This window comes from Marmota monax, unplaced genomic scaffold (genome assembly GCF_021218885.2).
Source record: "Marmota monax isolate L192 unplaced genomic scaffold, Marmota_monax_Labrador192_F-V1.1 WCK01_AAM20220418_F8-fsc00057, whole genome shotgun sequence".
In the NCBI taxonomy this organism is placed as follows: Eukaryota; Metazoa; Chordata; class Mammalia; order Rodentia; family Sciuridae; genus Marmota; species Marmota monax.
Genome location: NW_026693933.1, coordinates 6,312,376 through 6,331,281, shown reverse-complemented (window position 1 = coordinate 6,331,281; position 18,906 = coordinate 6,312,376).

Below are 18,906 nucleotides of genomic sequence, written 5' to 3'. Positions count from 1 at the left end.
AAAGATCTCAGATCTCTTTTCATCATGATTAAAGGATGCAAAAACCTTTAATTATATCCTTATTTTTTTAATGTGTTCTCTGAATAAGCTCTTTACTTCTTAGGAAAGAAACATCTTTGAAGAGCAAAGTTCACTTGTTCTCTCTCTGAGAGCATAGTTACAGAAAGTAGGTCATTGCTTTTCTCAACAAATTAACTAAATATGTTAGCCCTTGAACTTTAAAAAAAAATCACATTTTAATGCTAGAATGGCCATGGTGTTCTTCTACTCCCTAGTTAGGAAACAGCTGTTTACATGTTCTTTGCCCTGCTTTATGGCTTTAGCATGCTACAGTGTTTCATCTCTTCTTTCAAGACAGCACGCAGGGATGGGCTCATTCCTGGCACCAATGCTGCTGCTATGGTCAACAGCATTTTGAATCTGGATTTTCTCATTAATGTGATCTAAGTTTCTATAGTTGTGGCAACACATGGAATAGATACAGAATACATAAACAAAGTTATAAACAAGTTATGAGACCTGAAGTCTATTGATTCTTTTTTCTTACTCAAAAAAAAAAAAAAGTTTCTTAATTTGTTTTTTTTTTTTTAAAAAAAAATCTCCTTACTACTAATACCTCCATCCTATAGGTGTTACTGGTCTTATAGGTGGTAGAAAGTTTATACATACTGCTATTTCCCTGACTTTGTTAGAGTTTCTAACCAACTCTACACTCACACATCAGTATTTTTGTTCCTGTGGTTACTTCTGAATGGAATCCTAGTACCTTTTCTCCATTCAATGAATTCCTTACTTTACAACTCATCATCCTACCAATGCACCTGCCTTAGCTGAGGTCTCTGAAGAGCTGCATCTGGTCAAATTCAGCTGGTCCTCCTCAGTCTGTGTTATTTGATCTTTCTGCAGTGTCTGACCTTCTCCTTGAAATACTTACTATGTCGAGTGACACTACTATCTCCTAGGTTTTTTAAAATTTATTATGCCTACTATTTTTACTCAGTTTCTTTAATTGCATTCTCTTACTCCACCTTTCCCTTAAAATAAAATATTTCTCCTGTGCTCGCTGCATTCCCTGAGTGATCTACAAGAGGCTTACTTCTGAAGACACACTCTGAAAGCTGTATCTTCTTTTGAAAAAAAAAAAAGCAAGAACTTTTTTCTTGCCCTACATGCTTATGCTTAACCCTCAAATTCATGCTTTTATTTAGATTGGCTATAAGTATTTTAAATTAAACTCAAAATTTGCATCCAAGACTGATCTTACTCTTTTATAGCTTATCAGGTGAAGAATACCTTGATACGTGTAAAAATAGCAACTAAAGCCTGGGACTATAATTCTGATCTTCCTCTTAATCTGAGTCTAGTGATTTATTCTTGAAAAGTAGGGAAGAGTTTTAAAAACCATTAAATCTGTGTTTCAGTAGCCAGCTCTTCATTTTACCTGCAGCCCTCCAGGGAATTCACCCCTTTCCATACCTGGGCAATCTAATTAATCTTAGGATCTGGTCTTGGGCTCCTCCCATCTCTGGTAAAAATCTAAACAATGAATCCCTAAAATATTAATGCATTCTTTTTATTTTCAATTTAAAAGCTTTCTCAGGCTCAGTGCCTCTAACAGAGGGGTAATACAATTTTTGGTTATCATGAAGGAAACATGGAAGCCTAAAGAGATAAAAAACTAAGTGGCTTTTATTTCTCAGCAGGCTCTGAGATGGTTTTACTCTGTGTAATTTGAAAAACTGTCCTGCAAATCCGTCTACATAGCCAATAAGGCCCTCCTTGTTTTATCTAATCCTACCCCATTCTCATTTCACCTGTTCTTCATCACATTGGTCTCCTCGACTTCCTCTAAAATGGCCCCTTTTGTTCTGGGTCTCACCACAGTCCCACCTCTTCTAGTGGTCACCTTCTTTCTCACCTTGTATGACTGATCACATCTGGCTCATCTTTAAGACTCAGCTACATCCTCCCCTCAGAGGAATATCTCAATGATCCCTTTCTGCTTACACCCTTTCCCCACAGCTGCATTGATTACTCCTACTTTTAAGCACCAAGTATTTTGTACATATTTGCATGTTTTGCATCTGCCTCTACTTTATATATACACTGTACATTGACTCAGGCTATATTGGGCTTATTATCTTCCATTAGACTGTGAACTCTTTGAAGGCAAGCACTGTATTTATCTGTGTATTCCCAGTCTCTAGAAAAAAATGCTTGGGTAAAATTCAACATTTGATACCTTTTACATGATTTTAGTGAATGTTCCTTTTTCTATATTTATTACTTAGAACATCTAATGTGTCTGCCATATTGAAATCAGGATCGTCTCATGAGAGAGGCTTACATGATAGGAAAAGATAGAATATGATTTCTTACATGATAGAATGTAAGAAATGATAGAATATGTTTTCTATCCAGAAGTTATATGATGTCTTCTTTTTATTAAGGCAATGGTGAAGGACTTTGCATTTATTACTTATGTGTATGAATGAAGGGCTTTTATCCATTTTGATGGGGTAGTTTATGTAGTTTCTGGTCATTATACTGGGAAATAGAAAGTGATTGTTATTTTCATAGAAGTCCTGAGATGATAATTTCAAAATAAAAAAGAACTCCCTCTGACTAAAGATTGCTCATTTTGTCAAACAAAAGTAATTTGTTGCTTGAAACATTCAAAATTTTATGCAATGGGCATGGAAAACACCTGGCTTTTCCTGGACTGTTTTCTATTTTAGAAAAGGAAATGGGGAAACTAATATTTATTGAACATTAATTATGTACCTGGTGGTGCTATTTGCCACGTGCTTTCTTCTAATATACACCAAAAAAGAGGTAGATACCTCTATTTTACCAATAGAAAAAAAATGAATCTTAAGGGAAGTGAAATCATTTGTCCCAGATTCCCGAACAGAAATTGCTAGTATGATTTAAGATTCAAAGCCCATCTTCTGGATGGTACTACTCTAAGCCAAACCTCATTCTTATTTGTCCCTGTGGCATGCTGTATCTCTTCACAACTATGATTCCCCTTCCACTATGCATACTTCATTTCTAGCTCTCCTATGGTTGGAAAGCTTGTTAGAGACAAGTTTTCATGAGGTGATTTACAGAATATACAGGACTACTACCAGCAATCACATTTGAAAAATTATTTCAGCTGTCAGTGTATCAAACATGTGCTTTTCTTATTGTACAAAATAACATACAGAGGGATCACTCCCTTTTCTGTCCTGTTTGTTTTTTCCAATATGAAATTATCTTTTACTTTCTATTCTTTTAAATCATTGTGGTTGTTTTTTATTATTACTAAGGCTTTTATAAATCTCATTGTTTTCTGCTGACAAAGTAGAGCATTGTGTAGTTTATGTAATCATATGGGAAGAGATTAGGAGAACGCTGCAAGAAAGAGTAGATATATACATGCCAGCAACTGTGAAGTTTGATACTTCTTTACTGAATCAGGAATTATTATAATTTTACCTCAAAGAACTTGCAATTGATATTTCAGCAGTAGAATCCTATATATCAACTTTTTAAAGATGCATCTGCTATTGGATTCCCAATATTTTTCTGTAGCTCAGAATAAATGATGTTGGATTTCCAAATACTTAGGCAACAACTAAATTCATTAGCACTTAGTCACAAACTTGCCATAATGACACAATCTATTATGGGAACAAGATGGTTAAAATCTTTTCTTAGGCAAGCAAAATATATGAAAATTGTAGCTTGTGCATTTCATTGAGCTTTTGAGTAAAGGAAACCCATTATTAAAACAAATTGAATCTGAGTCAATAAAATGATGAATGGGAATCATTAGGTCTATATTTGCATATGCTTAATGCTATGTTTCAGAGTCTTTTATGAAGTCTAAATTCATGACATTTATAATTAGAAATTGATAATAGCTTTTAAATATTTATACTGTAAACAACTTTATTATTTTCTACAATTTTGGTTACATTCTGCTTTGAGTTACTACCAGTTTTATTTTGTAAAACAGAGAAGCAAAATAATAAATTTATTTTTGGATAAGAGATAACAGAATAAGAATTATCTTGTGCTCATTTTGTCCTCCTCTTTGCTTATCACCTATAGCTCCTTGGGTGTAAAAATTCATTTAACGACATCTACCGTCTTTCCCACTTCTCATCTCCTTCTCATTCCCCATATCCCTCCTTACAAAACTAATCCATGTGTGATAACAGGCAATAAACAGGGTACTAATTTTATTGAACTGAATCAAGAATGGCATAGGAAAGTCATTTCACATTTGGAGGCTTAGTTCTTTCACATTTGAAGGCATAGTTCTTCAAGCTAACGTTTGTGTACAATACTTTGTTACTTAGGCTGAATTTAGCTAGTTATCTCCTCCAGAATCTGTTCTAGGCACATAAATATATGTTGCCTTAGCATTTCCGCAGAGTTTAAGGAATATCTATTCTTTTTAAATACTTATTAAGAACCTACTCTGAAAAAAAACTTACTCTGTGCTGGGGATATTGTTATAAATAAAATGTACAAATTATTTGCCTTCATGGGGCTTAAATTCTTGTAAGAATTTAAGACAAGACAACAATTAAGTTGTTAAATGTGTAATATGGTAATAGATACTCAAAGGAGATAGAATATTTTATCTAGTAACTTCATTAATTCATTGTTTGCCTGGATTAGTTTCTTAAGTGAAGGTGAGATTGAGACATTTTGTGGTGGTATTAACACTCCCTGTCATACTGTTCTCTCAGGAAAAAGTAGTGATGATCCACATATAACTAACTGAGATCATGTGATATTTTCTTTCCATGATCTGTCTTATTTCACTTAACATAATGTCTTCTAGGTGCTTCCATGTTTTGACAAATGAGAGGATATCATTCTTTTTAAAGGCCAAATACTATGCCATTGTAATTGTATGTATATGTTTATGTATACACTGTATACCACTATATATACACACAAATAACATATATGATATATTTTCTTTATACAGTCATAAAATTTATTTTTTATAAGAGAAGAGCTAAAATACTCAGAGAGTAAAACAGTGATTACCACGAGTTCCATGCATAGAGATGTTGACTAGAAAGGAAATGAGGAGTTATAGATCAAAGAATATAAAAGAGCAGATTTATAAGATGAACACATCTGGAAATGTGATGTACAAGATAAGAGATAGAATTAATAAAATTGTATTGTCTTAGGGATTTTTGTTAAATAGGTATATTTTAGTAACTCAAATGATAGATATGCTAGTCTATTTTGCTATAGAAATCATTGCACCATCTATATGTATACCATGATGTCACATTATAAACCTCAAATGTAAAAAATTATTTTTTTAAATAAAGAGTGATCATGGTATCCATGGCTCCTGAATAGCTTGTGAGGCATAAGCTTTTTCCTGGTCATTATCTCCCAGACCTTCTGGTTTCAAATATGTCAGGTTTCCTTCTAAGTTGAAAAGCACATATGAAATTGATAATGATAATAGCTATAATACCCAGCTAATATCAATCTCTACTATGTCAGAGGTACTTGGCTAAGTACTGTATATAAAATTAGTTTAATGATATCAACCCCGGTGTTAACAATTATTATGTTCAGATTATATGGAGGAATTCCTGAAGAGGTTAATGTCTTGATCATGGTTTTACAAATGCATCAGGAGCATCAGGTATAGGTCCTAGCAATTGAATCCAGGGCCTCAACTCTTAAACACATAAACACAAGACATCTATGTGAGATAAATAAAGTGTGTATCAGATTCTAAGTGAAAAGTGGAAAAGAATATACTGCTTGGCTTGAGACATGGACTTTCCTGGTGTGGTCACGGGTCATGATCAGTATGAAAGAAGAAAGAAGTCCAATGTGGTGAAAAGACCATGGTTTTTCTAAGTATCTGTCTGCTCTTCCTGATGGTGATCCCCAGGACAGCAACAGAAAAAATGCTGAACTTAATAGTACGGATTGATACAAGTAAAAACCCTAGAGAAAATTCTATAATTTTTTTCTCTTAAATGATTCTAGAGGCTAAGGTCAGGTTGCTGCATCTGGTGACAGCCTCCCTGCCAGAGTCCTGAGGGAGTGCAGGGCATCACAGGGCAAGAGATAGGGAGCGTCCATGGGTGTGTTCTGTGGCCTCCCTTCTCTTCTTGTAAAGACACCATTGTTCCATTATGGGGGTTCCACCCTGAGGATTTTATCCAATCCTAATCACCTTCCCAAAGCCCATCCTGATCAGGATTGAACTTCAGTTTCAAAGGGGACAAACCAATATTCAAACCATAGCTGTTGGGAAATAGAGACATTAAAGAGTTAATATCTGTCTTAAAAGAGCTTTCTTTTTTCATATAATCATTTAACACATATTATGATCGTATATTCTATGTCATATGCTGCTGATCTTTGGCTTCCAAGCAAAAACAAGGGAAACTGTCTACCAGAGCTTATGCTCTAGGCACTATAAGGAGACAGTTGATATGAAACTATGAGAGCAGACCTAATGGAGGAAGTGAGGCGGAGAAACTGGAAGGTTTACCATGCAAAGTGCGAGGAATAAGAGCTGAATTTTGCTATCTAATACAGACTTTTTTTAAAAAAAGATATTACTTGTGGAGTCAAGAATGAGCCAGGGTTTTAGAGAATTGTTCCAATGATTTCCGTTACATTTTCCTGTTTCCAAGATGGTGAGATGGGCATTGAGAGGACTGATGAACCATAAAGAAGTAAGGAAAATATTGAACTCAAATGTTAGCAGGTCCTGAAGATTCTAAGGGGTAAATTGCATTTTCAGAGAATTAATAACTTGTTATAGAGTAAATAATATAACAAGATTGAATCTGAGGATGCACAACCTATACTTCTAGAAAAATGTTACTTTCCAACAGTAAATTGAGACATGGGAAATGCTGATTTGTTTCTGAAGTATTTGAAATCTTAAATTAAAATGCTTTATTGAAAATGTTTGTCATGACAACACTCCACTTAATGTTTCAGAAAAATCACTGTTAAGGTCAATAGCTATGGAAAAAAATGACATAATTTTTTTTTTGTTTCAGGTCAAAATTACAGAAATAAATTTTCACTAATGAAATTTCACTTCCTTATTTTGACAAGGTACTTTTTTACCAATGTCATTCTAAGATGCTGATACGGCATTACTTGGCAAATTTGCATGGCTTTTAGATCTCTGAGTTATAGAAAGAAGAGATGCCTAATCCACTTAGTTTCACTATTTATATGACTGATTAAATATTAAATCACGAGGGAACCACTGACAATGTGACTGAAACTCGGCGGTTGGTTGCAAGGTTGTCAAAAGAACCCAACACACACACACACACATACACAAACACACACGTGCACACACACACACACACAAGTCATGTTCTCATTAAAACTGCTGTAGCAAAGCAACTTCCAGCCACTCATCCAGGTTCGATGTCGCATACCCTGAGTATGACCACAGCTGTCACTCCAACACTTCAGCAGCTCTATGGATATGGGAAGGAAGAAGGTAAGCTTAGCATTCCTGTATCATGTTCACACTAGATGAGCCTTTGGCCAGGTTAGTCTTCTAGCATTCTTCAAAGAATGTTGGGATGTCCTCACATGACTCCACAATGCATCTCTGTGCTGGGGAAACGGCTTATTACAGAAAGCCAGAGAGCAGCACTGTCCATGCCTTGATATTTTCATCCTACCATTTTTTTGCCATAGCTTCAGTTTCATTCTTCCTCTGATGCCTAATTCTCTATATTCTTGCTTGTCAAAGTGAGGTCATGAGCCAGCAGAGTTACTGGAGAGCTTGCTTATAAATGCAGATTTATAAGGCCCATCCCTAGAACTGCTGCCCATCCCCTAGACACTCTGCATTTTAACCAGAAGCACTCTTTGCATTTTAAAGTTTAACTGTCTCTTCCACATTCAGACATTCGTGAAGTTTCCTCTTATCATCAGACCATATTCAGGTTTCTTGGATGTAATTGTATGTTTCTTTTCTTTTCTTCCTTTTTTTTTTGAGGTCTGACTTACATGTGCTGCTTTATATATTCCAGTTCATTTTTGTCTCTGCCCCGCCCCCCATAACACCCAACATGCTGGCTTCATTTCTAGTCACAGTACCAATGTTAATAGTCATTACCCGTCAGCCTCCTTTCCCCTTACTCTGCCTAAAATCCACTTTTCGTACCTTCTTAGAACATGGGTTTACACCATTCTGTGCAAGACCCCTCGAGATGCAGGATGAGCAGGAGGTGAAGAAAGAAGTCACCAGCCTTCACTTATGTTGGTGGCTCAGGAAACACATGCTTTATCTCTGCTCTGAAATGTCACTGATGTCTTCTGGATTGTCACAACTTTCCCTCTCTTTTCATTTTCTTTTTTGTTCTTTTCTTCATTTAGTGCTACTGACTTCCTTATGATTTAGAACAAGTCATAAACCAGAGAGTGAACCTAGTCTATTCCTTCCCCTTTGGGTCTCTTCCTCACATTTAGGCATTTCTGATGAAGAACTGTTTTCATTAGTCACATCTTCTCCTGCCTTGGTGTTGATGTTCTGGTTCAGTCAGGACAGTGCATTTCAAAATAGTCTCATTCTTTACAAATACAATCTGTACATAATCATGCAAATGATTTCCTAACATGAAACTAACTATATTCTTTTCTAATAAATCCTTTCCTTTCCACCTATAGAAAACAGATCATTCTTATCTGGGCACAGTGGCTCATGTCAGTAATCCCAGTGGCTCTGGAGGCTTAGGTGGGAGGATTGGGAGTTCAAAGCCAGTCTCAGCAACTCAGCAAGGCCCTAAGCAACTTAGCAAGACTGTGTCTCTAAATAACACATAAAAAATGGCTGGGGATGTTGCTCAGTGGTTGAGCATCCCTGGGTTCAATTCCTGGTGCCAAACAAAGCAAAACAAAGAAAACAGACCATTCTTATCAGAGTTTGAAAATCCCTTCATGCCTTGTCCCTTTTTACCAGTCCAGACTTTGTTACTCATTCACCAAATATTGATTGAGTGCCTGCTTTATGGCAAGAAAATTATAGGTAGTGAGGATGCTCTATCAAAAAAAGAGAGGGTACTGTTCCCGAAGAACTATTGGGAAGACACAGTAAACAAATAAAGAGATAAGCCAGTAAAAGAAATAAAAAAAAAAAAACAAATACTAGTAAGTGTAATTTATTCGCAGCATGAAAATAGGGTTACTGGCCAGAGAAGGCACGAGAAGCTAAATAAAGTTGTGTGATCTGAGAAGGTTTCCTGCACAAGTGACATTTGAGTGACTAGAAGCAGACTTATGAAGCACTGCAGAGTGAAACTTCTGGACAGGATCACTAATGTTACCAAGGTCCCAAAGGAGGAACCGCCTCCCACTCTTTGATCCACATTGTATGCTTTATTTCCACTCCAAATTTGCAGTTCCCCAAGCATGCCAGCTGTTTTAAGCCCTTGTGGCTTTGTGCATCCTTGGAATGCTGTCTCGTTCCATCTGCCCAGCCAGTCTCTACTCATCTTTCCAGTTCACTGCCCCATCCCCACCCCTTTGTCTGCTTTGTTATGGCTGGCTTGACAGCCACTCCCTGCCCAAGCAGACTGACATGCTTCTTCCCCTCAGCCTCTCTTCCCTTGCACATATTCTCACTGTATATACCTGGTGTGGTATTGAGATTCTCTTAAAGAGCGATTTTTATCACCTTGCTTGACCAGAGCTTTGCACATGAGGGGGATTAGTTTAAGGTTCTTATATGGATACCAAAATTCAAGTATGCTCAATTCTCTAACACAGTATTTGCATATAATCTATGAATATCTTCTATATATTTCAAATCACCTCAAGGTTATTTTGATACCTAATACAATGCAAATGCTATGTGAATAGCTGTTCTACTGTATTGTTTAGGGAATATCAAAGAAAGAAAGGAAAAAAAAGGTCTGTATGTGTTCAGTGAAGATGTGATGTTTTTCTGAATATTTTCCAATCTCTGTTAAATCCACAGATGCAGAACTCTCAGATAAAGAGAACCAATTATATTACACACTCGATAAATCCTTGCTCTTATGGATGAAGGAAACTCGTATGAGAATCTCTCATTCGTTAGAATCCTTCATGTCATTCTGTTCTAATGATTTTTTAAATGATTCTCAAGAATTTCTTGATTTTATTTTTCTTCTCAACAGGCTCTTCTTCTCTTTGTTGTCCTTGTTTAGTCTTTAGGACTTTCTGGGGCCTAAGATTTTCATCTTTCTGCTTCAGAGATCTCTTGAATTTTCAGAACTTCAACAAGTATTTCTACATGAATGACTTCAAAATTTTTATTTTCAGTTAGAAAACAATGTTTTCTTTAAAATCTTTATTCATGCTCAGTTGATTTTCAGTTCCTTGTTTTATTCCTTGTGTGAAGCTCTTAAACATTGTTGAGAGAGGAAAAAACAGAGATCAAAGTCAAGTATGTTATTGTCAAGGAATCCCTGATACCTGCTTATGTGGTGATTTTCGAATAGTTATGAGTCAAACACCCTAAGAACTTTATAAGTATTAGTCATTCAAACTTCAGAAGAGTCTTACAAAAATAGGTATTTCCATTATTTCCACTTTACAGATGAGTTAAATGAGGCTTAGAGAGATTGGAAATTTGCTCTTGATTATCACTCAGTCCCAGAATGTAGTGTATTATTTATTAAAAATAAAAACAAACAACAGCAAAAAAAAAAAAAAGCCTTTCTCTGAACACTTTTGTATTTCTTATATAATGGGCAAAAGTTTTGTGATGTAATTTCAGGCAGGCCAGAAGTCTCTGTTGGGGCTCTAAGCAGCCATCCTCTGAGGAGAAAAGGGGATAAGAAATACCTGGTCACTATAGTCATTCAGTTCCAAGCAGAAACCCATAAGCTGAGTGTAATCCACACTCCTCAGAAAAATGGGAAGCCAGTTGTGACTTCAAAGGCAAGTTACTCCATAGACACTCCAAAAATTTAAATCTGAAGAGACAGTTTTGATCTATTGTCTTCTTTCAATCTGTGAATGAAAATGCAGCTGTACCCTGCAGTAGTGAGTTCTTAGGACTGGAATGTCATGGGGTGTTTGCACTGCAGTGGGTTTGAGAGTGGTTGTGCAGGTCTGTGTTGACACAGGCCTTGCAGAGGAGATTGCTAAAGTGATTGTGAATTTGTCAAATAAACAAAGAAGCAAACAATGCTCATCATCAACTATAGATCTGGCTTTCTTCTTCAGAACAGTTGTACATGGTTTAGTGACTATTTTGGGAAGCTCTGGAATTAGGCTTTCCAGAGTAAAATATTGATTTCTTGACTCCATGTGAAAAAAAAAAAAATTTTTATTATGGCATCCAGGGAGCTTCATAACCTAAACTTTATTATTAAACTTCAGGTGGAAAGGAGCTTTCAAAGTTTTGCTAGGGAGGTGAAATGGCCAGTGTGTAAGGTACTGGAGACAAGTAGCCCACTTTAGGTGGCTACTTGCAACAATCCACATGTGAAAAGACAAGAGCCTCATCTATGAAAAAGGAAAATTTTAAAGTACTAGAGATATTTTGGAGATAGAATAAAAAATCATGGAAAATTTCATATGTGGATTAAAAGAGAGGAGTAAGTTATGATGTTGAAATGTTCACTGCCCAGAAGAATGAATTGTTTATCAAGACAGAGGACAGAAGGGAAGACACAATATTGAGAAAGTAGCTGATATTCTAACAATACAATTAAGTTTTTCAGTAAAAATCTAGGTACAAAGTTCTATAAAAAAATTGAAAATAAAAATTCAGACCTAAAGAATGTTACTTATAAAGTTGACGGCTCACATTCACCAGTAGTAGATTTCAAAGATTTTTTTTTGGAAAACTCACATTTGTAAATAACAATTTATTGTGTAAGTGAAGCCTCCATCCTCCCATAAAGCATTATAACACAGTGGAAAGCTTAATGAGCTTAAGTAAGCATAACTACTTAGATAATGAACAACAGAGAACAAACACCTAGGTTGAGATATAAACCCACTGGTTCATGTTGACCTGAACATCTGGTTACTTTAAAGAACACAGGAGCAGGTACAGAGCTCAGAAAAGTGACAAATTGTTATGTGTTTGAGACCCTTAGGGTCCTTTGTGAATATGTGGAATAGGGGCTATCAAGAGTTATTTATAAGGGTAGAAGACAGTCATACTTGGAGGATGAAGGAAGAAGTCAAATAGTGAAAAAATGGATTAAGAAGAATTTAGAGAGTATGAAAAAATATTATGGAGGCAAGAAAAGTTCACATTTATATTTCAGTCATATGGACCAACTTTTTAAATAAATAATAATAAGTAATATTTATTAAGAAATTATCATCACATGCCAGACACAGCTGTAGAAACTTTGCATGTGTCAGTGTTCTCAAACCTTGAGAAATCCAAACAATGTAGGTGTCATTCTTACCAGCTCATTAAAGACGAGGGAACTGAGGCATAAGGTCACAGGATTCATGATGCAGGGAATGAGAGAGGCAGTGCTGGGTAGGGCCCTGTCTTTAATCATTGTATCATTTACCTTCTTTGCTCTCTAAAGACAGCAGCTCTATTCCTTCATTTACATAGCAATCTATATTTTCTGATGCATTTATCTCATATAAATTCATGTCTTTTAATTGTTCTACCCTGCCTCACACCCTGAGATATGATGGGGCAGAGATTACACCCATTTCCAGGTAAGGAAAGTGTAGCTCAGTTAAAGTATTTTGAATTAAGGTCTTACAACTTAATAACTGGATGATCTGGAATATGAATCCAGGTTTTTGGATTCCTACTTTGTTTTTAAACTATGCAACATTACAAAATTCCACAAGCTCTTAAAGAATGGTTGGAAATATTATCTAAACCTTTAAACCACTCAAAATTTACTGTTATCATTCATGTTATTCTATGACTTAGATTTACTTTTAAAAAATCCATTTCAACTCTGAGAGAAGAATGCAGCTTCCCAAGGAAACAATGAGCAAAACAGTGGTTAGCATCTTAGAATAACCTATACAATATTCTTAACATTTAGGTCATAGAAATACAATGTTCATGGAAGTCATTAGATTTTAATGATTGCTTAGTTCTCTGGATTTACCTAAGGTGATTTTCCTTTCTAGGGCAATCTGAAAGAAAGCAATGGAGCAATGTCCATTTGGGAGAGGAAGATTGGAGGTTAATACAGAGACCATCCTATTACTCACTGGGTCATCTATTAGTCAGAGAAGATCTGCATTTTTATTCTCTCTGAACTGTTCCATGCCAGTATTAGCATAGATGCTTCTGATTTTGTGTGAGATAATAACCATACTCTACAGTTTTAAATTATTGAAGAATGGCATGAATGATAGCATATTCAGGCAGTAATCTGTCAATTCTACATCTCCAACCCCCCAAAGAGAGAGAGAGAGAGAGAGAGATTTTGTAGAGTGATTCTTTGGAAATCCCTTTTAAATCTTGTATTTCTCTGAAACACCTACAGCCTCCATGATGTTGGAAAAATCTACCAGGAAAGAGACCAACAAGCTAATCAATATCAGCAGCATAAATATGAAAGGAAATTGTGTGGTAACACCACAAACTATCTTTCTAAGGCTCTTCAATTGGCCAGAAATCTTTTCTTTTTGTGGTTTACCTTTGGGCAATACAAACAAATGTATCCAAAATGAGTCCCAGGGCTCTTTCATATTTCATAACTTTTACTTTCACCTACTCACTAGTGAAAATGAAAGGGACTTTTCTCAGTTTTAATTTCTTCTTTGGAATCCTAAAGTATTTCCCTAAAGTGTGTTTTTAAATTCTTAAATGCTTTTTTTTAAAAAAAAAATTTTTTTTAGTTGTATTTGGACAAAATACTTTTTATTTTATTTATTTATTTTTACATGGTGCTGAGGAACCAATCCAGGGCTTTGCACATGCTAGGCAAGCGCTGTACTGTGGAGCCACAACCCAAGTCCTTAAATGCTTTCTTAAATCACTTTTTTTCTTTTTATTAAAATGGTTCCTTTTAACTTCTTATACAACCATTTATTTAAAAGTATGCAGGATCACTCTTTCCAGAGTGTTGAGACATTGATGATTCAAGAAAAGATTATACTAAATGTCACCATGGTAAAGTGGAAAGAACTTTAGATAGGCACCAAGAACCTCAGATGTAGCCCACTAAAATCATTCTTTTAAGTCCTATGAATGTCACTTGTTGCAGTATCATTGTGTGTTGTATGTCTCCAGGCTCAGTACAAAATACCCCAAAAGAAGGCACCTTGACATGCTGAGAACTTTGACCTAAAGCTGATTCGGAGGGCCTCAGAAGCAAAGTCTCTCTAACCTTTGCCCATCGTCATTTCTCCTCTTCTAGTTCTCCTTCTAATAGACCATAGAAACTAGATTTTCACTCCCCCAAAGTGGGTCACAGAAACTGGAATTCCTCTTCTCACAGCAAACTATTAGTCCCAGAAAGGTCATGTTCTGACCTTCCCCTCTCTTTATGTGTGAAGCATCCTCATAAGAGAATTCTTTGACTTACCTTGGCTGAGAGTAGGTCATAAGGCCCTCACTCCAGAGCCGTCCTACCACATACCTGGCCTGGAAAGGAATATTACACATTTCTACATGACTGTATGTTCTTCATTGAATCTAAACATAAAAATAGATAGTATACTTTAAGTCTTCTAAGATGAGAGGAAAAAGAACAAATCTTTTTTATAGATTTAGATACTCTCTCTTTTATAGGTACAAGTGACTTTCTTATTAGAGCACCAGATTTCACTAATTAGGTGTCTTCAAGAAGTTAATGCTTTAAAATGTTATGGAAAGTTCACAATAATTTAATCACCCACAGAAACTGATGTGAAGAGTACGCTTCCCTTTTAGTATTAAACATGCTTGATATATTTTTTCTTTTATTATATATTTATATATTATTTTGGTCACATTCATTATAAAAACCTTGATTATACATGGGCTTTGAATACCAATTTTTAACCTTGAAAATTTTAAATTTTTGTTCCTATTCTTTTATTGGGAAATTGATAGCTCAATTCTAGAATGCAAATTATACCCTTTCAGAAAAATATGAATATATGAAGAAATGAAAATTATCATGAGATTAAAACTTTACAGGAATGTCTTGAGGAAGCCTTATTTATGAATGAGCAAAATAGTGTTCAAATTCCATCAGAGGAAGCTTAGTAACTTAAAAGACTTAATATATGTCCAAATTGAGATAAACTATTTCCCTCTTACCAGCAACATCAGTCCATACTATGACTGCATAAAAATACTAGTTTGGAATTCAGGGTGACACATTACTTCAATATCTTGTGTGTAGGACTAGTTAATTTCATTTCCCAAAAAGTCAGTGAAATTTTTCAGTATCTATTTATTTGATGTGGCTCTATGACTTTGCACTCTGACTTTGGTGATTCATAATTTTTTTTTCTGAGCTAGAAAGGGAGAAATCCCTGTAATAATACAGTAATTAATTGCTCATTTTTAGCAATGGCTACACACATCTGGAGGTTTCTGGTCACTGCCTTAAATGTCATGTAAGAAGAAAGTCTGTAAAACATCAGTGGGAAAGATGAGAAATTGTGCCGTTTCCATTTTATTGAGGTTATCACTAACCCTCTCATTAGCAAGCACATTTTAGCAAACACCTCATCTATTCCTAAAAATGTCTTTATAAATTCCTCTAATGACAAGAAACACACACACACACACACACATACAGTCTTTATTTTTGGGAGCAATTTTAAACAAATATATACATTTTATTTCTATTAAAATCTACTATTCAAAAGGAATATAGTACTTACCATTCAGTTATACATTCAAAGTATGTTCAGCAAATATGTGTCTTAGACATCATGTTAGCCACTGGGAAAATAAAGATAAAGAAACACAAATATAGGTCATGGCTTCACAGAGGTAATCTGAAGAACAAAAATTATCATGAGATTAAAACTTTATAGGAATGTCTTGAGGAAGCCCTATTTATGAATGAGCAAAATCCCAAAAGGGAATATGTATAGTCTCTGGTGGAAGAAAACTTGGAAAATTACAGAACTAAATACATCTCCTCTGGAGCAGAGCAAATTGTTAAAAGTGATAGATTATGAGAGTGGTGTGGTAGGAATTGACTCAAGAGACTCTGGAGGTCCTATAAACCCAATGTGGATTTCAGCTTTACTGGAGAGCAAAGGAAAATTGTGTAAGAATTTCAAAGCAAAAGCACTTTGAAAAAAAAATTCCATTTTCAAGGTCAAGGACCAATTGAAGAGCATCAACAATAGGTTAAGAGCCAGTTAATCCTTTATAGTGTTCCAGGAAAAGGATGTGGGACATTTGTAGGAGGCCAGGGTCAGTACACATGAAAATAGGAATCCAGGGTAAAATCTATTTACAAGGTGAACCTGCCAGTAGTTGGTGATGGATTAGACAGAATGGGTGAGAGGAACAGATACGAGGTTGTATCTTGAAATTTTGGTTTTCAAAATGGAATGGCTTTTGGTGCCACTTCCTGAGACAGGAAGCATGGCAAAGAAACCATTTGCAGGCAAATTTATGAGTCCAGTTTTAGGTTGAGGCACTCAGGTCAAAATAAAGAAAACTGGGTATCTGGTTTTGGCTCAGAGGAGGGCTCTTGCATGAATCAAAAATTACTAATGTCGGGAGGTAATACAAGCGGCAAGGATGAGATGAGTTTGCCCAGGGAAAGAGATGAGGTGCTAGTACAAACAGAGTACAAGAAAGAGACTGAGCCTGCAAAGACAGAGAAAGAGCAGCCTGAGGGAGAGGAATGGCATCAAGAGAGTGTGGGCTCAGATGCTGGGGGAGAGTCCTTTCCATAGAGAAGATCAGTGAATCTCACTGCAGGAATTACAGCCAAGTTTTGCCAGCTCTCTGCTTATAGATATACGGCAATGTCTGCGTCCTAGCCCATTGTGGGAGGGTGTGAGCATGTATTTGATTTTGCATGAAGAATTGTGAGCAAAAATGACGTGTGTTGATTCTGGAAAGAGTTTACAATTGCCTGCGTAACATTCACCAGGGCTCTCCCTCTACAGGGCAACAATGTTCAAAACGGGTCCACTCCCAATATCTAAACCTTTAGTGATAAGATGAGTCAAGTCCTCCAGCTAACCCTCAGTGGATGGGTAGAGTGAGTGAGAAAGAAACCTTTGTTGCTGAGAGCCTGAGGTTTTGGAGTTGTTGCTTTTTTTTTTTTTTAACTGTAGCATAATTTAAAACATTCTGACTGATACAAATGTTAGAATCTGCTGACTGATTGAGAAAGATAAAGACTGAAAGAATAGAATGTCAATCCATTAGATTTAAAAACACAGCTTTAATGAGAGCTTGAGAAAGGGATGGGCCAGATCAGAAAGGACTGAAGACTGGAAAGATGAGGAGACCAACAGTAACTATGGAGAGAGATTCTGTCAAGAAGCCCATCAGTGACGGGGAGCACAGGTGAGGAGCTTGCTTGAGGGGGTGTGAAAGTTTGTTTTTTACAAGGTGGGGAGGCCTGAGAGATGTGTGGAGAGGAAGGATTCTGATGAGAAAGAGGGTTATACTAAGGTAAGCAAGAGATGATGGATGTTGCCCATTTCTTGAAAAGACCAGAGGTTATGCCTGAGTGCCCTTAACCATGCTAAGTAAAATTTCACCAAGTATTCCTTGCCCTCCTTCCAAAAAAAACCCCAAAACCATTTATTAAAATAAATAAATAAATAAGCAAATTCTTATACAAATTAATCACAAAATTATGAAAACTTGTATTTAAACTACTTAATTGGTTGGGTTTTTTTGTTGTTGTTTTTTGATACAGGGAGTTGAACCCAGAGGTACTTAACCACTGAGCCACATCCCAGCATTTTTTTTTTTTTTTACAGACAGGGTCTCACTGAGTTATTTAGGGTCCCACTAAGTTGCTGTGGCTACCCTTGAACTCTCTATCCTCCTGCCTCAACTTAAAGAGCCACAGGATTCTTCTCTGTTGGTCCCAATGGCATCTCCAGGAAAAGAAAAGTTCCTGCTTCTTTTCCATCAGAATGGTACTTGGTTTATTTAGAACTGGTGCTAGGCACAACTCTATGTAATCAGCTTTTATTTTGAGCCTTATCATTTAGGCTTTTTCATGTTGCAAGAAATAAAGGATGAGTATATGTTGAAAAGATAGTAGATAAAGTGAGGAAGCATAGGAGGTCATCTACAACATTTATACAATCAGGGAGAATTTACCTTTACTTTAGGATATAACTCAGCACACACCCCTAGAATGTAAGCTCCATGAAGCTGTGGGTTTGTGTATATTTTCTTCACTGAAGTGTGCTCAGCTCTTTGGACAGTCCCTGATATACAACAAGCAGTCAATAAGTATTTGCTGAATGTAAGAATGACAGTTCATCTTGCCTTGCCATTATACATGGGGGTCTAATATGCCTAACTCTGTGATTCTTCTATTCCTGGGCTTAGCCTGTCTCCCATTCTGCCTCATTCTTTTTCTGCTGCTTCTATTACCACCAGGCACCTCCTCTACCCTTCTGCTCTTTACTCCCATGGTCTCTAAAAATTACTCAAACTTTTGACTAGCTTGTGGTTTCTGCTTTCCGTCTTGTCAAGGTGTTGTGGTTTTGCTGCACTCCTGTCTGTATCTCCATTTGAAGTATTTCATGTGTTTGCCAAAGACAGATGATTTGATTGGTTAGTGAGTTAGTGAGTTACCTCCCAGTGTAAAAATACACTAATAGTGCATAGCTTTCATGTTTGACTACCCAATAAGACTACTATATAGCTGTGTAGATTTCAAATTTTCCCACAGAAAGGAAATCATTGTATAAGTGATCCAGTGCTCACATGCGTGCGCGTGGGCACACACACAC